This window comes from Spinacia oleracea, chromosome 4 (genome assembly GCF_020520425.1).
Source record: "Spinacia oleracea cultivar Varoflay chromosome 4, BTI_SOV_V1, whole genome shotgun sequence".
Classification (NCBI taxonomy): Eukaryota; Viridiplantae; Streptophyta; class Magnoliopsida; order Caryophyllales; family Amaranthaceae; genus Spinacia; species Spinacia oleracea.
In genome coordinates, this window is record NC_079490.1 from 76986343 (window position 1) to 76993079 (window position 6737).

The 6737-nt window shown below is 36.8% G+C and overlaps 1 long non-coding RNA gene across 3 annotated transcripts; it reads left to right on the forward strand.

The window, feature by feature from the left end:
• Positions 1–401: 401 nt before the first annotated feature.
• On the forward strand, positions 402–4632 carry LOC110798389 (uncharacterized). Of its 3 annotated transcripts, none has more exons than XR_008932729.1 (4): positions 402–697; positions 1768–3736; positions 3819–3869; positions 4342–4632. It is a non-coding gene; the product is annotated as an uncharacterized lncRNA (long non-coding RNA). The 3 variants fall into 3 exon arrangements; XR_008932728.1 differs by having other exon boundaries at positions 1779–3736; XR_002536065.2 differs by having other exon boundaries at positions 406–3736.
• The last annotated feature ends 2105 nt before the right edge of the window (positions 4633–6737 follow it).

The window sequence follows — 6737 nt, forward strand, 5'->3', positions numbered from 1 at the left end:
TTCAGTAAGTAACACTAAGTGACAAGGGAATGTGAATGCACACTTGTCTGAATGACAAGTGGGAGACTGAAGGAAATATGTCCTTCACCCAAGGTGCATTAAGTCTAATACACTACCTCAAAATAGGCCAAAAGAATCAATAATAAGAGACCTCTTTTATATAATAAGAGGTTTCTTAATAAAGGAAACCTAATATCTTAGAAAAGTGGTTTCTTTAATTGAGATGTAAGAGACCTCATTCAAAGAAAAGAGATCTCTTTTCATTTACTAAATATTTTTCCAATTTTTTTTTTTCCCTTTTCTTTAACCGGTTTCTGTGTTTATGAAAAAAATAAAAAGTTAGATAAGAGACCTCTTTTGTTAACTGGTTTCTTCCTTATTACTCTAAAAAAAATTATAAAATCTAAAAAAAATTAGGCATGACTGCTTATATTTCTCAATGATTCCGTCAGAGGAAAAAACTTCCCATAACCCTCCATCTTCTTTGCTTCGATCTCTTCAATAACCAATGTCTATCACCGCCACCAACCTAGAAAACTCCTCCATCTTTTTCTCTTCGCTAGGGTATTGTCACCGGCGAACTGCAATTTCGTTGCTGTAATGGTTTTGATTTAGTTGCTTTGTTTTTGGAGTTAGAGAAAAACCTAACCATTGTCTCCACCGTCACGTCCCCGAAAATTGTGCTTTTCTTCTTGAGGTTTCTCTCTTATTTTTTTCTTTGAATCAGTATTAATTAATTGGTATGTCGTGTGTGTTAATTACGATTGCTCTTCTTCTCTGGGTATAGTATGTATTTTTCATCCATTTTTATATTTTGTTTTGTGTAATTGGTTGATTTTAAGGTTGTGCTATAAATTCAATTGAAATTGATAGTTTAACAATGAAAATTAAAATTATTGAAATTTAGGATTTGAACTTTGATTTATAATTTGGGAAACAAAATCGTGAAAAGAAGAAGGGAGAATGGCCTGAACTGAGAAGTTAATTGGGGTTTCATAAGTGTTTGATTGGTAGTTCTAATTGTATAACATCTAATAACTAAGAGAAGTCACATATTCAATCTGTTTGTTGAATTATAGTTCGAATTGAGTTTATAATTAAGAGAAGTCTCATGTTCAATTTGTTTGTTCTCTCGCAATTTTATTGCCCCCACCAATCGATTTCTTTTAGGTAATTTGGCAACCCAACCCAATAATTTTAGATTACATGAATTAAGTTTTTTATTATTTTGCTGCATTCTGTAGCATTTTGAGCATCTGGTTGTTGCCTCTCTGCACGCATAAACGAAGTTTCTTTTGTGTTACTTGTAGAAATCAAGATTGATAAAGTGACAACTTTAGCTTGTAGGTCAGTGAAATGTCATGTATTGTTAATTTTTAGCTCAAATATTAGTCTTTAGCTTTCTTAATGTTAGGGTAATTGTGATTTTTAATGTTCTTACAAGTGACGTTTATGCAAAGTAATATGGAGTTGTATTCCGGTGTAAAATTGGAAAACAACAAAGTAACAAAGTATGTGTAACCGGCAATTAAGAATCACAATTAAGAAGCATGGGATCAAGAGGAGGGTTCAGTTATTTTGTTTTCAAGCAAATGTATGAGAATGGACAATTTCCAAAACTTCCAAAGCTAGGGAAGAGAATCCTCAAGAGCTTGTAACTTTCCTGAAGGATCACCTAGATCTCCTGTGGTTTCATGAATTTTTTCTTCATCAATATTCTGGTGCTTCAAAAAAAATTCAAGGTTTGGCACTTACTGGAGATGAAAGATTATTTGCAGCTGCTGGAAAGGTGACATAACTAAATTCTGGAACAAATTAAAAGACATTTCCCGGAAGGAAGCTATCAATTCAAAGATAGCTGTTATTGCAGGTTTGCCCTTGTGTCCTTTTTACAACACTTTGCTCTTGTTTTTAGTAATTTTTAAATGCAAAACTCCTAGTTTTTTATATACATGAATACTTGTTAAACTGATGCAATGTGTTGCACGCGGTATCTGTGATTTTGAATGTGTTCAATGGTTGTGCCTGCATAACTGTATCTAAGTATGATTGTATGGAGGGGAAATGTACCAGGAGGAGGGGGGAAGAAGAAGGGATGTAACCCTTCAACTATTAAGTTTATAGTCTTTGTAGAATCCCCTGTTCCGAGTGATAAGGTTTCTGTTGTGTTTTCGCATGGCCTTTAACTGAGTACAAGCTTGAAACATGCTACCACGAAAAGTTGTATCATGCTTAAAAATTTCATGTGGCATTATTTTAATTCAATAAACAGACGTTTTCATTTTAATTGAAGAATTTGCACCAGAATTTTGAGTGGTTTGTCAAACATGGCGTTTAATCATCTCATCAACTTTTAGTTTTATTATATTCCTGCTGGATTTGGTCTTTTAATAAAGAGCCTTTCTTAATGTTTCAAGTACGGATAGATAATTGGACTACCACTTACTGTTTTATCCCCATTCACGTTGATTCAGGGCTTTGAATTCTTGTTTCGAGGTATCAACAATATCAAGCCCATTGATTTTCCTTTTTGGTTAATTTGTTATTTAGGTTTTTGGTTTTGCCACGAAAACTTTCAGCATATTGTTCGGTCTACTTCTTGAGGCACAAGCTTAGAGGTTTCAGGTTTATAACTTCTAGAATTGGTCCTTGTTCATTGACCTAGCGGAGACGATTAATCTTCTATCCTCTACTAAAGTCCAACCTTCCCTTGTAGTGGGCCTGCAGTTGCCGACGACCACTTCCTTTCTGTAACCACAACTCTTGATCATTGCCATCACTTCTATGAGTTATGCTGCTAAACTTGTTACTACCACTTTGCTTAAAAAATTGCCTCAAGGCCATAACATGAGCGACAGCATGCCTACTACAACACAGTTTGGCTATTAAAGTAATTGGTTAGGAAAGAGGATTTGTGAATGAATTGGGGTGTAGTAAACTTCCTACATTATTTGCGCCCCAAATTCTGTTTTAGCAATCTTACTAATTAATGTAGTAACTTATCTTTTAATTTAGAACTGTAGTTACGTTCTTCTGACCTGTAGAAATCTCTTTTTTGTTGCATAAGTATAGGAATAATGAGCCTAAAAGTATATTTGGTGAAGTTTATAAGACGCATCATGTTGTATAGTAAGCTAACTTCCTTTTTTTGCACTGGTTTATTTTCTGCAACTTTGTTTAGCAAACAACAATTTGTTAATGCTAGGATGTTAATTGACCTTGTAACTAATGCAGAACCCTAGATAAAAAATATCAAATTTAGAGATGGAGGTAGCTGCCACAAGGGCTACACAAGAATATATAATAGATGGATCCCCTGATTCATAATCTAGATTCATAAGGAGAGTAAAGTTATCTGTGTTAAACAACAAACATTGGGAACTCTGTTTTGTTGATTTATTTCTGGCATTATCATTTGCTTTCAAGTTTACTGGAATCCTTGTATGTTGGATTCTTGTCTTATTTAGATGGCTCTCCATTTTTATTTTACCTACAACTTGGTACATTAGTCAAATATGATACTTCCTGTAGTTTTACTATTTCATTCCTGCAATGTTTTGTTCTTGTATTTAGCTTAATTTTTGTTGAACATGTTTTTATATTCAAGTCTGTTAAAATTTTAATTCACCCATTGTGTGTTTCCATAAAATTTTGACTTCGACTTGGGTAACTATGAGCGGTTCCTTGATGTGACTCTGTCAACTGTCAAGAGACAACAACTAGGAGGATAGATCAGGTGAAAAATCGATTTTATTTATTTCAGTTAGTCGGTCCTATAACTCCTGCTGAAAATAATAAACTCTTTTACCTTACTGCAGTCTGTTCTTTAAAGGAAGAGGAGAGGAGATTGCCTTGGAAAAGCTATGCAGGTAGTTCCGTTTTTCTTCATTACGAGTTCCTGGTGTCTTGCTATTTGATGCAATGTTTCACGCATAAACACTCCCATTATTTTTCATACAGGTTGTTATTACTCTTTCACAACTGCTTTACTAGAATCCCAGAACTGGACTCGTGAATCTCTTTGTGTGACTTTTGTAAGCGTCATTGAGTCAATGCCATGTATAGAAGTGCTAGGCAATTATCTTTTACTGTTCCTATGTCTAATTTTTTGTGTTGGACTTGAGGTGGTTATTACTAAATTGACTTGATTGGCTCTGTTAGACTATTGAAGTGACTTATGATGCTCATTAGTACGCTAATTTCTTTTTTAACTGGGGATACATTAGTATGCTAATTTCACTTGATAGTGACAATGTGTAGGATTATACTGTTTTTACATAGTGTATTTTTGTCGTGTTTTGTAATACTTTTTTTTAATCCATTTTGTTTGATGTTTTGTAGTACTATAGTGGAGTGCCTATTACTTATTCTCAAGCGAAGATTGGCGAGTTGAAGGAGTAGGCGGTTACATATGTGTTCAAGAATAAATAGTGGGTGAGGAATCTGAAGGTGGTATGGATTATGGAGATACCGAAATATGCTTATCATTTTAATATTAAAATTTTGTACTTTGTATTTCTTTTTCGATAAGTTTATAGGATGAAACATTAATCATCCTTGAAATGTTAACATTTTTTGTAATATTTTTACGATTAATGAAAGATTTGAATGATTTTGGTATTAAAATAAGAATTTACTATTAGGTGGCAAAAAATAGCTACAGGACTCGAACCTGATATATAGGGTCGTACGTACAATACAATTTTATGCCAAAAAAATGACGTGCATCAGTACACATTCAACGCCAAAAAATCAATGCAAAAAGAAAAAAGAAAAAAGAAAAAAGAAACCTCTTCCTCGTAATAAGTGGTTTTTTAGGTTTATTAATTATTTATGCCCAGAAAAATATAAGAGACCTCTTTTATGGAAAGTTGGTTTCTTAAATAAAATCAAAGAAACCTCTTTTCGATTGGAGGTGGCTTTTTTGATTTTATAAAGAAACCAATTTTCTAGAATAAGTGGTTCCTTATATAGGATAATTAAATAATAATTTTTGTATATAAATAACCACCTTTTTAGGAAAGGTGGTTTCTTATTTTTAACAAAGAAACCACCCTAAAAAAGTGGTTTCTTAACCTAAGAGACCTGTGATTCTAAGACCACCTCTCATGAGGTCTCTTATGTATTTTTTAGGTGGTTTCTTTTGGGTTTTTTTAGGTAGTGATACCAAGGTTCAGATTAATTGCGAACAATTAATTCAGTGAGATCAAGTGATCGGAACAGCTAGCTGGAGCAATGCTTCCGATCAGTGAGTTCTAATGGATATTAAACTCACAGCTTACACTTGACTGAACCTACAAGGTCACACCAATGACACGTAACAGATCACCGGATTAAATGAATCGGAAATTCATTTAATAGCTTTTCGGGATTAGTTGTAAAACGTATTATACGATACGACCTTGCATCGAATCGTATATCGTATCGCGAATATTCGTAAGCTAGGCGAGACGAATAAATCGTATCGTACGACGGTGATTCGTCGTATACGAAACGATAAATAATATATCGGAAATATATTAAATCGCGAATACAAAGAGCGGCCCACGAGCCGAGTGCACGAAGCACTCAAGGCCCATGGGCGCGCGCGCTAGGAAAGCGAGCAAGGCAACGACGCAGCAGCGCTGGCCCATGGCCGAGGAGCTGTGTGCGCGGGGGCCAAGACCACGACACAGCAGCAGCAGCGCAGCCCAAGGCCCAGCTCGCTGTGCGTGTCCGTGTGGTGTTGCGCGGGCTTGCTAGCCGGCCTTGTAGGTTCAGTCATGGGCTAATTCTCACAATTCAGTTTACACACAATTCACAATTCACAATCCTACCACTTTCTAACATAACACAATTCAGTTTACACACAACCCTAGGAGAAAACAGAGAACCCTAATTCTCTCTGTGCCTCCAAAGTGTGTTCATCCCAAAAGCACAAACTCTTGATCGATTGTCTAAGCTACGATAATCAAGACGAATCTAATCGTGTCGGTGAACCAAGTAGAGGAACGACAACTGGAGTTCTAAGTTCGTGTTCGTTGACAATTTGTTGAAAACACGCTTCAAACGTAAGTCTGCTTAATCTGTGCTTTATACATGCTTCCTGGCTTTGGGGATTGTTTCCGCACATGTTATTATGTTTAACTGTATTCCCCTACACCAGCTCCTTATCCAGCTCCATCCCAGGGGTACTAGGATCCTGCTCCGAGATACGAAGTGTGCCAGTGGAGGGATGAACTTCCTGCTGAGGAGAGGAATCCTGATACGGCGGCGGCATCGGCATATACTGGTACGACCCAAACATCTGAGCCTGGCGCATCCTCTCCATCTCTGCATAGTAAACCCAGGAATCTGCACCCCAAGGCTGAGGACCACTTCCTCCGAAATAGTAACCAGGGGAAGAAACAAAGGGCCGTGAACCGCCTGCACCTCCAAACAAATGCCTGGTAGGATCAACATGTACAAAAGGGGAAGCTCCCCGCTCAGCATCAGAATGCCTCTCATGAGCACTAGCACCGGACCCCTGTCCCAGATCCAAGCTCGGCCCCTTCTGCCTCAAGGACGTCTCCGCCTGGGGTTCTCTGTCAACGGATCCTCTACGGTCTCAAAGGCGCTCCTATACAAAATACAATTTCAATAATCAACATCCAAGTTCAAATTGCCAGAATACAAATTTCAAGATCAAGAAAGGCACCTCTCTGTCCCGGCCAGAAAGCTTCCGGGTTAGGTTGGCACAATGCCTCTTCCAAGAATCA